General features: G+C 35.3%; 1 long non-coding RNA gene across 2 annotated transcripts; it reads left to right on the plus strand.

Annotated features, from left to right (window-relative positions):
• The first annotated feature begins 3,068 nt into the window (after window positions 1-3,068).
• On the plus strand, window positions 3,069-8,979 carry LOC137036523 (uncharacterized). 2 transcript variants are annotated; one of them, XR_010897216.1, is made up of 4 exons: window positions 3,408-3,423; window positions 3,599-3,684; window positions 6,069-6,157; window positions 8,189-8,979. It is a non-coding gene; the product is annotated as an uncharacterized lncRNA (long non-coding RNA). The 2 variants fall into 2 exon arrangements; XR_010897215.1 differs by having other exon boundaries at window positions 3,069-3,684; window positions 8,189-8,978.
• Window positions 8,980-11,653: the final 2,674 nt, after the last annotated feature.

Below are 11,653 nucleotides of genomic sequence, written 5' to 3' on the forward strand. Positions count from 1 at the left end.
CTCATGGGGCCACGAGCCGAAAGCCGGTCTGCCCTCGCACAGAGTGCCCCAACCCGAGTTGGGCACATCTGTCGAGAGCACCGTCCTTTGTGATACCGCCTGAAGGGGTACTCCAAGACTGAACCAAGCGGGGTTCATCCAAGGTTTCAGGGCTGAGAGACAGGCCTGATTGACTTTGAGACGCAGGCGGCCGTGCCGCCAAGCGTGAGGAGGGACCCGAAACTACAACGAGTACTGCAGAGGCTGCATCCGAAGAGGGCCGAGCTGTAGAACTGGGGAGGCGGAAGCCATCAGCCCTAACAACCTCTGGAAAAGCTTCAGAGGGAGATAGGCTTTGTTCTCGACGGAAGCCACGAGCTGCTGAATGGCCAGAGCGCATTCTGGCGAGACGAAATACGTTGACTGGGAAGCAGTGAGCTCTTGGCTATGTTGACCCTGAGACCTAGGCACTCTTGGTGGCTGAGGAGCACGGATCTATGATGTTTCAGCTCTGTCTGCAAATTGGCTAGAATGAGCCAATCATCGAGATAATTCAGAACCCGGATTCCCATCTGTCTCAGTGGGGGAAGCGAGCGGCGCAAGTTAATGGCGCAATATTTTTCTGTTAGCGCGCGTTGGTAGAAACTGCACCTCTGGGCGCGTCCACAGTGCGCGTTTACTTTGCTTATTACACACAGGGATACGCATCACACAAACATGCCAAATATTAAAAACAAAAGGATTACAGTGTAAAAGAATATTATTGTGTAGGCTACATGAATATAAAAATGTAATGATGAATAGTCATTGCATGTATTAGAATTAGGCTACCTATTTTCAATTCAGCCTATTACTACTTATAATGATGAATGAAACTGGCTAATTAATTGAACAATTGTGCCAACACACACATATTAACTGACTGATCGCGCTGAGCTATTTGAAAGCCTGCATCCAATGCAGACGACTGAAAGATTGACTGGCCACTTAACAGGTAATTTCAGCAAAACATCACTCGCTGAACTCCTCAGTTTAATCGGTGTGTTTAATAAGTCTGTGTATTTTATAATGTTATATAATATATAATTATATAATATATATAATGTTATATCCTGCTTGTCCCGTAGATGATCTGTTCGCGCACTTTAACTTCGCGCACGAGCAGATCGGTTTCTTCGCTTGAAAAGCGTTCAACTTTTCCGCCAACAAATTACGCCATGTAAATATCAATCCGCCATGGCGCGAGCGCATCTCGCTCTTAAAGGGAAGGGGAGATGACACTCTGATTGGTTTATTGAACGTTACGCCCATTACTCATTAAGAGAATAGGGACAACCCATGTCAAAAATGTGCCCCAGCGCACGGACCGTTTTTCCGTCGTTAAAATAGCAAAAGTGGATTTGGACACGCCCTGAGTGCACCTGAGTCGTGCGCTTTAAGTCTATAAGTCTAAAATGCAAAATAATAGTTAAAATTAGTTAAAAGTTAAAAAGTTAAAAGTTGTAGCCTAATTTCTGGACAGTAGCTAAAAACAGCATGTGAAAATTAAATATTGAATTAAATAATGTTAAAACATATTTGTTAAATATTTATCTTCTTATAGGCTTATTTATGTTTTATTTTTGAAATGTAATATGTTTTTGTAAAGTCACACGAATGTTAGACTATAACAGTATTGTTTAGAACTGCTTTTACAGTGGTTATTAATTGTGTAAAAGTTTTTTTTTGTTTTTTTGGTTGTATTTAAACCAGAGCAAAAATCCTAATAATAAAACTAAATCATAATTATTCATGTAATAATAGCCTATAAGGAACCCACAACAATTAAAAACAAAAACATTAAAAAATGTATTGTCCCTGTTTTTTAAATAGATAATAACAAAGGAGATTTTTGTTCACCTAAAATAGGAAATGTCCCCAGTTTTCATTTCAGAAATCTGGTCACCTAATTCACCTAATTAATAGTTATCTGCACGATGCCTGCTGTCTTTAGGTCAGTGATATTTAATTTAAATGACATGTAAAATAAAAACATACATTGTGATGTAATGGTGTTTTCTGGAAGGGACTAAAGAACAAAGTATTTTTATCAGCTGAAAGGCAGAATACAAATGTTGTTATTAAGTAAGATAGACATTATATAACAGCTTCAGGTTATGTTTTAGTGTTGGAAACATGTCGCACATATATTTTTTGTTAGTTTTTGTAAGTTTGTGAGAGCTATTTTTGTTAAATTTGGATTGCTAATATAGCAGAGGTATTTTTTAGGTATTTATTTTTCAAATACAGAAGAGACATTATTTCTATCATTATTTCATTTGTTATTTTTGAAAGTTGTCATAATAACACATGTTGAGTAACCTCTGACAAGCCTATCTGAATTTGTGTCTTTGGTTATGGATAGTATTTTGTAATATAACAATTTTCTATCCATACAGAGGAGGCATACTTTCAATGTGCTGAAATTATAAGGCATCTTTGAGTAAACTTCGAGTATCATTTGAGTATCTCATTGCCGGGCCGAGTGTCCTGGTTTTCGCTAATCAAAATATGGTCACCCTAGTCTAATTATTTAACCGAGGTAAATTCAATTTTCAATTCTAGGGCACCTTTAAATAAAGTTTGTTGTTTTTGTACTGCAGGCATGTGAAATTTTCTGACCCGATTTTACAAAAAACACCTGACACAAACCATGTGATTAAAACACATTTGTGCGTAAAAGACGTAAAACTATCTGTGTTGAGAGGAATAACACTCTGAGTTAAAAGTAACACAAAATGTGTCGTCCTTATCTAGACACACAGATGTGTTGAGAAATAAAAAGGTTGTGGTTTTCAACACTTCGGTTTTAAGAGTCTATAAGATCGAAAAACACGCAGATCTCTTCGTTTAGTGCAAAAACAGCCGCAAAACTGTGTGACGACATTACGAGAATCGGCGCTGGTGTGAGTGTTTTGTGTACATGACTGAGACTACATTTGGGGAGGAGAATGATCTTTTGACATGACAACTGACAACAAGAAACTTGATCAAAATGAAGTTAATTGTGGTCTTTTATCCAGCATCTCCAGGCCGCACCTCATCAACTCTCGTGTAGCCACAGCTTCAGACTGACGGCAGAAGGTCTGACTCTATCACAGCTTTCAATGGCCAAGGACCAGGACATTTGACTGACATGTAACACAACCAATTACAGTTCGATGTCCCTACAATAAATTATTGTGCAAGTTTATTGCAACAATGGAGCTGTGATATTCACAGACTTTTGAAAATCCAGCGTTTAGTTGATCCTGGAAAATGCTCATTGTCACAGCTGTAAACACAACAGCTTTCTTCTTCTTCCAAGATGGAGTTTTCCAGGTGGACCATCAAAGAATGCAACACGTCTCCCGGACTTCCTGTAGAATTCAACCAACCAGATGACAACTTCAAAAAGTGTTTCCAGTTAAGTGTGCCATATGCATCAGAAGTTCAGCCAGCGGTCTCTGGGCGTGACGTCTGAGGCTGAGACTACATCTCAACCAGCGTACAATCCCACGTTCCTGGAATCAGTAAACCAGAACTGCCTGCTCTCATCGCGTCATCAGTAGATCTTTATAAACGAGTCTCATCTCTCCAGTTCTTTCAGGTTCAGCGTTGACTGTGAGATCTCCACTGACTGCGATTACTGGCACTGTCTGAGCGCCATCAGAACAACATCACACTGTAAGTCGTTCTATCTTCATACAAGATGCATGTTAAAGTCCTTGTTTTACACACTCGGCCGCATGTCATACCAAGTTACAATAAACTGGGCATGTTGATCTGCAAAGACAACCTTTATAATTTTTTGGTAACATTGTTTTATTATATATATATATATATATATATATATATATATATATATATACTGTACAGTCCAAAAGTTTGGAACCACTAAGATTTTTAATGTTTTTAAAAGAAGTTTGGTCTGCTCACCAAGGCTACATTTATTTAATTAAAAATACAGTAAAAACAGTAATATTGTGAAATATTATTACAGTTTAAAATAACTGTTTTCTATTTGAATATATTTCACAAAGTAATTTATTTCTGTGATCAAAGCTGAATTTTCAGCATCATTACTCCAGTCTTCAGTGTCACATGATCCTTCAGAAATCATTCTAATATGCTGATCTGCTGCTCAAGAAACATTTAAAGTGTACAATTGTACAAAATATTTCAGTACCATATTTTTTTTCAGGATTATTTGATGAATAGAAAGTTCAAAAGAACATTGTTTATCTGAAATCTAATCTTTTGTAACATTATAAATGTCTTTACTGACACTTTTGATTGATTTAATGCATCCTTGATGAATAAAAGTATTAATTTCTTTAATTTCTTTTCAAAAATAAAAATTCTTACTGACCCCAAACTTTTGAACGGTAGTGTATAATGCTACAGAAGCTTTGTATTTCAGATAAATGCTGTTCTTTTGAACTTTCTTTTCATCAAGGAATCCTGAAAAAAAAAGTACACAACTGTTTTCAACATTGAAAATAATCATAAATGTTTCTTGAGCAGCAGATCAGCATATTAGAATGATTTCTGAAGGATCATGTGACACTGAAGACTGGAGTAATGATGCTGAAAATTCAGCTTTGATCACAGGAATAAATTACTTTGTCAAATATATTTAAATAGTACACAGTTATTTTAAATGGTAATAATATTTCACAATATTACTGTTTTTTACTGTATTTTTAATTAAATAAATGTAGCCTTGGTGAGCAGACGAAACTTCTTTTAAAAACATTAAAAATCTTAGTGGTTCCAAACTTTTGGACTGTACTATATATATATATATATACACATATATATATATATATATATATATATATATATATATATATAAACACACCTAAATTCAATCTGTTCATCATAAAGTGTGATCAAGACTATTCAGAAAATTTGGACTAAAGTACTCAATTCATATGGATTAGTTTTACGATCTCTTCATGAACTTGTTTAAGTGTCAAAGTTTTGGTTGGGTAGCTGTCAATGGAGGAACTGAAATCCCTCAGATTTCATCAAAAATATCTTAATTTGTTTTCTGAAGACGAAAGAAAGTCTCACGGGTGTGAGGTTGAGGAATTAATGACAGAAATTTTATTTTTGGGTGAACTAACCCTTTAAAAGGACACATTTTCTTTGCAATCTGGCAACCATTCACACACGCTCTCTCTGAGAAAGAAGCACAGATGATCTGAACACAAGTGAGCTGGAGTTCAGAAATCTCAGTTTGAGAAATTCTGCTTCAATGAGAATCATTCAGTCAATCTGTTCCTTCACGAGCCGCGACTAAATCTGCCATCAAACCTTCAGTGATGAACTGTAATAAATACAAACATGAAATCTGACTATTACACACCTTTGTGTGACAAAAGGTCTTTTTGCTGTTGTTTTAATAGAAAAACATTCATGTAATTTAGAATTACTGGAATTACTATTAGGAATTTGACTGCTTTAATTTTTGTGTTTGTTTTCTTGTTTAATTTACATAATAAATAGCCTATAATAAATCAGGAAACTAGATGAGGTAAAATAAATAGACCATCATAGACCTTCATAGACAAATAGACCTTCATCTGTGCTTAAAAGTGAAATAAATTTCTCAAATGACAACAATTGATGTGATTATAACTGTGAGCAAAATAATCATTATTATCAATTTATCCGTTATGCAGCATGACAGAAATGTTTTGTGATGTGATTAAAATGCCCAGACCTGTAGTTGACTAACACTTGACTATACAAAAACAAATAAATAAATAAAAAACATGGTGCTCAAAAATAAAAAATAATTTAAAAAAAAAAATGACCTTTTAACAATAAAAATGCTCTTGACCTTGCACTTATTTTCGTTCTACTGATGTGTGTCTCGTGTTTTCAACAGCAGAAACGCGTTCAGAGTGAACCGGCCCTAACAGTGTTTCAATGACACAACACAAGAGCAGTTTTGACATTTTAATAACTGCTTTTGTCCTCCAGATATTAAATATCCTGCAGCATGATTTAACGTGTTGTTAATGCTTGTTGCTTCATATTGTTCATAATCTGTCCAACAGTGAAAGCATGGAACCTCTCATCATTGGCGTAATAACAGGAGGGGTTATAATCGTTATTTTGATCATTGCCGTCACCTGCTGCTGTAAAAGTAAGTGTTTCCTGCATTTTATCCCACGGAAATACAATTCTTGCTAAAAAAAAAAGTGCACAGACTCATATTTTAGTGATGATGGAAATAACGGATATTATATTAGTTAGGGCAATTGCAAAACTGAAGAATAAAATGATCTTGTTTTTCCAAGAATCACATCCGACACCTCCGATACCAGTGTAACCCTCCCTTTCATGCAGCAGTAGACTACGCCTTATTGGATGCAGAATGAAATGATTGAATTATTTATTTTTGTGTATCTTATTTTATAGATTGTAATCTGTTTGATTAATGCTCTGTACAGCACGTTGGTCAACCTTAGGTTGTTTTTACATATGCTTATTAAAATAACCAATGAATGAATGATTATACAGGACCAGCAGATGTGTTTTAGTCCATTTTATTGTCTGTTTTATTTTCAATTTGTCCTTACAGTTCAGCTTTTGTTCAGTGACAGTACTTTATTTAGTGTTTTAATTTTCAGTTTTGTTGATGTTTTTTCCATTTAATAGAATCCATTATATATATTATATATATAAATATTATACAGTATAACCTTGCATTCAAGAGTATGATCTAGAAGTTACGTTTACTGTGCAAATAGAGACTAACTCGTTTAGAGGTCTTCAGTATCGCATGGAAAGACAGCTCGTCCCGTTAGACTCTAAAAGCAGCCAGAGCCGAGCATCTCCGCAAACTCATAGAAAATAACCAAAACAAGCCACGGTTCTTGTTTAGTACAGTGACTAGATTAACAAATAAACAGACATCACCAGAACAAAACATTTCATTACAGTTTAGTAGTGATGACTTTATGAATTTCTTTACTGAGAAAATTGAAAGTATCAGAAATACAATTGTAAATGTACAACCTTTAACAGAGTTTTATGATTCAACCTCAACTATCGCCCCTCAAGAACAGCTGCAGTGCTTTACAACTATAGGACAGGAAGAGCTAAATAAACTTATCACTGCGTCTAAACCAACAACATGTTTACTAGATCCAATACCCACTAAACTACTGAAAGAACTGTTACCTGTAGCAGAAGAGCCTCTTCTCAATATTATCAACTCGTCTTTATCTCTAGGTCACGTCCCACGACCGTTCAAGCTAGCAGTTATTAAGCCTCTCATTAAGAAACCACAATTAGATCCAAATGTATTAGCAAATTACAGACCCATCTCAAATCTTCCATTTATGTCTAAAATACTAGAAAAAGTGGTGTCGGCCCAATTGTGCTCCTTCTTGCAAAAAAACTCTATCTATGATAAATTTCAGTCAGGATTCAGATCTCATCATAGCACAGAAACTGCGCTCGTTAAAATTACAAACGACTTACTTCTAGCTTCTGACCAAGGCTGTGTCTCAATACTAGTGTTACTTGATCTCAGTGCTGCGTTCGACACTATAGATCATAAAATACTCCTAGATCGACTACAAAATTACACTGGTATTCAGGGACAGGCATTACGGTGGTTTAGGTCGTACCTATTAGACCGTCACAATTTTATCTATTTAAATGGGGAAAAATCTAAGATCACGATAGTAAACTATGGAGTGCCGCAAGGATCTGTGTTAGGCCCTCTGCTATTTTCAATCTACATGCTGCCACTCGGCAATATTATAAGAAAACATGGAATTAGTTTCCACTGCTATGCCGATGATACTCAGTTATATATATCATCACGACCAGATGAAATCTCTAAATTATCCACTCTGACAGAGTGTGTTAAAGAAGTAAAACATTGGATGACTAGTAATTTTCTTCTATTAAATTCAGATAAGACTGAAGTATTACTTATTGGGCCAAAAACCTGTACACAGAATCTCTCAGACTACAATCTGCATTTAGAAGGATGTACTGAAATGAATAATAAATCTAGATTAAAGACGCATCTCTTTAGCCAAGCATTCACATAACGCATCTCATACCAGATCAACTGCACATGATTATCTTTGCTTAATGTTATGAACAGCAGCTACACTAATTATTCTCCATTTGCTTTTCTGTTTTACCTCGGGATTAGAGAGGGCATGAGCTGAAACATCAGTTTGGATCCAGCCTCAGATGACCAACACCTGTGAAGAGACGGCGCCAACTCCTGCGAGGACTTCAGGAGATGCAACATCTGGATCAACATTCACATTCCCAAATCTCTATATATCCTAATTATCGTTATTATGTAATCATTACTTCCACAAGCTTATTGCTTCTACCTTAAATTAATTTGCTCACAGTGATTGTAAATGAATTGCCCAAATTATTACATTTGCTAACTGAATTCTTTAAATTGTAATGTTGATATGCATTCTCTGTAAAGCTGCTTTGAAATGATATATATCGTGGAAAGTGCTATACAAATAAATGTGAATTGAATTGAATCAAATTATTTTTTAATAGAGATTTCAGAATATCTAAATATAAATCTAAAAAAGTAACTTGTCTAACTTGTCCAAACTACTCCAGGGTCCCAAAAACCATCAGACCCCTGAGTGTTAAAGAAAATCATGGGTGATTCTGTGGTGGCCAAGGGATACACTAATAAATATAAGCACTGGGTTTTAATTAAATAGCAAAACAAGAGTGTCTTTCTTAAAAAAAAAAAAAAAAAAAAAGTCAACTTAAACTAAAAATGTTAGCACAGTGCTGCTTCATTTGTTAGGTGGTCTGAGGCAAAACTTGTTCTCATATTTCGTTTTGTTTTAGGGAGAAAAAATGGGGCAATGTGGCAACAATCCAATATGCTCTTGTGTATTATAATAAATATCCCTCATCCCATGAACCCCACAACAGAAAGACAACCAGTAGATAAGGCAATAATGCTGTCATGCAAGAGGTCTGCAAATGTTTACACTGCAGAAAATGCTGTTCTTAGAATTTTTGTCTTGTTTTTAGTCAAAATATCTTAAAGTTCTTAGATCAAGAAGCATTTTCTTGACAAGAACAAATTATTTTCTTGTTTTCAGGAAAAATAAATCAAAATTAAGCACGTTTTTCCTTAAAACAAGCAAAATAATCTGCCAATGGGGTAAGCAAAATAATCTTAGTCCAAACTGAAAACAAGATTATATAGCTTATTCTTGGTTTGAAATAAGATTATTTTGCTTACCCCATTGTAGGGGTGTAACGGTACACGTATTTGTACCGAACCGTTTCGGTACAGGGCTTTCGGTACGGTGCACGTGTGTACCGAAGCATTACATTGCAACCAATATTCACCACCAATAACCGCAATAAGCTCTGCGTTTTGTTACTTTCGATAAGAAACAAAGTGTCATCCTTCAAATTCTGTCCACGAAATCATGAAGTTTAAACAGAAAATGCCATTTTGACGTGCTTTGATGTGGGGTGACAGATCACTGTACAGGCGCCTCAGTTCAACCGGCAGCGCGAGCGCGGAGCGCAAGTGAATGTGTTCATCTCTTCCTCCTTAATACTAGTTACAGAATAAACATGAAAGAACATCTGAAGGTATGTTGCAAGATTAAGTACAACTTACTGAAACGGTCATATCTCATGTAATCGCTCATTCAGTGTTTCAACGGTGGAAAGACATCAATGAAAGCGTCCGTATTCAACAATATGTCATGATGCATTTACCTCAGAAAAGCCATTCAGTGTTCACAGCTTGTTAGTTCGCTAGAGAAATGAACTCTTTCACTTAATATACGCACTGTATTAGCCAATATATTCATTATTTTACTTAATCTTTTAGTGATATCCTGATTAGGCTATTTAATGTATGTTTAAATAAATCTGATGTTAAAATAACAACTACTGTGTAGAAATGATTATATTTCAACAACGAATTGGAGTAAAAACATTTAGAAGTTAATTCAAAAACTGCCTTAGGTGCAGCTTACAGGTTTGCATACAATTTGTTATTTGAGTGTTGATTATTTTATCTAAAAATAAAAAGCAATTGAATTTAGGCTAATAGTTTGGGCTTCTTTCAAGTTAGGGCTCCCTACATAGTTTACAGCATTAGCAGAGATCTTTTTTTTATTATCCTTAAGAAACTTTTAATTTTAATTTAATTTAATATATTTAAAGACAAAAACACAATTTGTTCAGTAAACCTCTGTTTAATAAAAAAAAAAGAAGCAATTTTATGTTTAGTTTTCTCTCCACCTGCTGTACCGAAAACTGTACCGAACCGTGACTTCAAAACCGAGGTACGTACCGAACCGTGTGTTTTGTATACCGTTACACCCCTACCCCATTGGCAGATTATTTTTTAGGAAAAACGTGCTTAATTTTGACTTATTTTTCCTGAAAACAAGAAAATAATTTTTACTTGTCAAGAAAATGCTTCTTGATTAAAGAACTTTAAGATATTTTGACTAGAAACAAGACAAAAACTCTAAGTAAGAACAGAATTTTTTGTAGTAATATGTTTTAACCAAATATAATTTCTGGAGCGTAAATATAATTTCTTAGGATTGTAAGTGTCCTGGGACAGGTGAAGGAGTGTAGGAAACACAACTTTGCCATTGTTTGTCCTCATGGATGAGATGTTGGGACAGAGGCTGTCCCTCATTGCCTCCATCCCTGAGGAAACCTCAGGGCCAAGTTCAGCAGTGGGTGAGCAGGATGAGGAGCCAGCACCAAGGAGAAAGCAAGACAGAGGACGAGTTCGTGGATTTGATCAGGGAAGACGTGAGATTGCACAGGAGAGCAGGGAGAGGATGGACAGACTGTTTTCTCTTCTTGAAAGAATGGTTGAGAAAATAAAATTCATGCAAGTTAAAATTAGTAAATGAAACATACATTATTTTTGTAATGCAAGTTATGGTCCCAAATCATATTAAGTGGCCTTAACTACTATGTAATTACATTTAAATGTATAATTTGATACAATGCACTTATTGTGTGCATACATGTTTTTACATTGTACTTATATTTGAAAAACACCTGCATGTAATTAAATCTGTAATTAATTTCTGTTATTACATTTATAATTACACTGTTGACCCCTACCCTTAAACCTACCCAAACCACCAGAGCTTTCCCTAACCTTACCCGTATCCACCTCAATAGCAGAAAATGTGTTTCACAATTCAATATGAACACAATAAGTACATTGTGCTTATTTTTTTTTTATTTAAGTACATAGTAGTTAAGGCCACTTAATATAAAGTGGGACCCAAGTTATTTGTAAATGAACCCAAGTAGTTTCTGTACATTGTTTTGTAATTTAAGTTCAAATGTGTAAAGTGTAAATAAGTAATTATATATATACAATAATATAAACAACCCTGAGTGCTTGTGGTGTGAACCGCTCCGTTGTTTTGACGCGCTGTTCACTTTAATCTGTAAAAATGGTAAAACGGCGCAGATGGAAGCAAGCCGTGGTCCGCCATTTGAATAACGCTGTTCTGTAGCATCACACAGAACTGACTGACAGCTTCAGTGATTATAAAAGGAGCGCTCTTTACTTGCTTTCTGTGTAAATCAGTCACAATTTGAAGAAGTTTTTGTTTTTCATAAG

This window comes from Chanodichthys erythropterus, chromosome 14 (assembly GCF_024489055.1).
Source record: "Chanodichthys erythropterus isolate Z2021 chromosome 14, ASM2448905v1, whole genome shotgun sequence".
Classification (NCBI taxonomy): Eukaryota; Metazoa; Chordata; class Actinopteri; order Cypriniformes; family Xenocyprididae; genus Chanodichthys; species Chanodichthys erythropterus.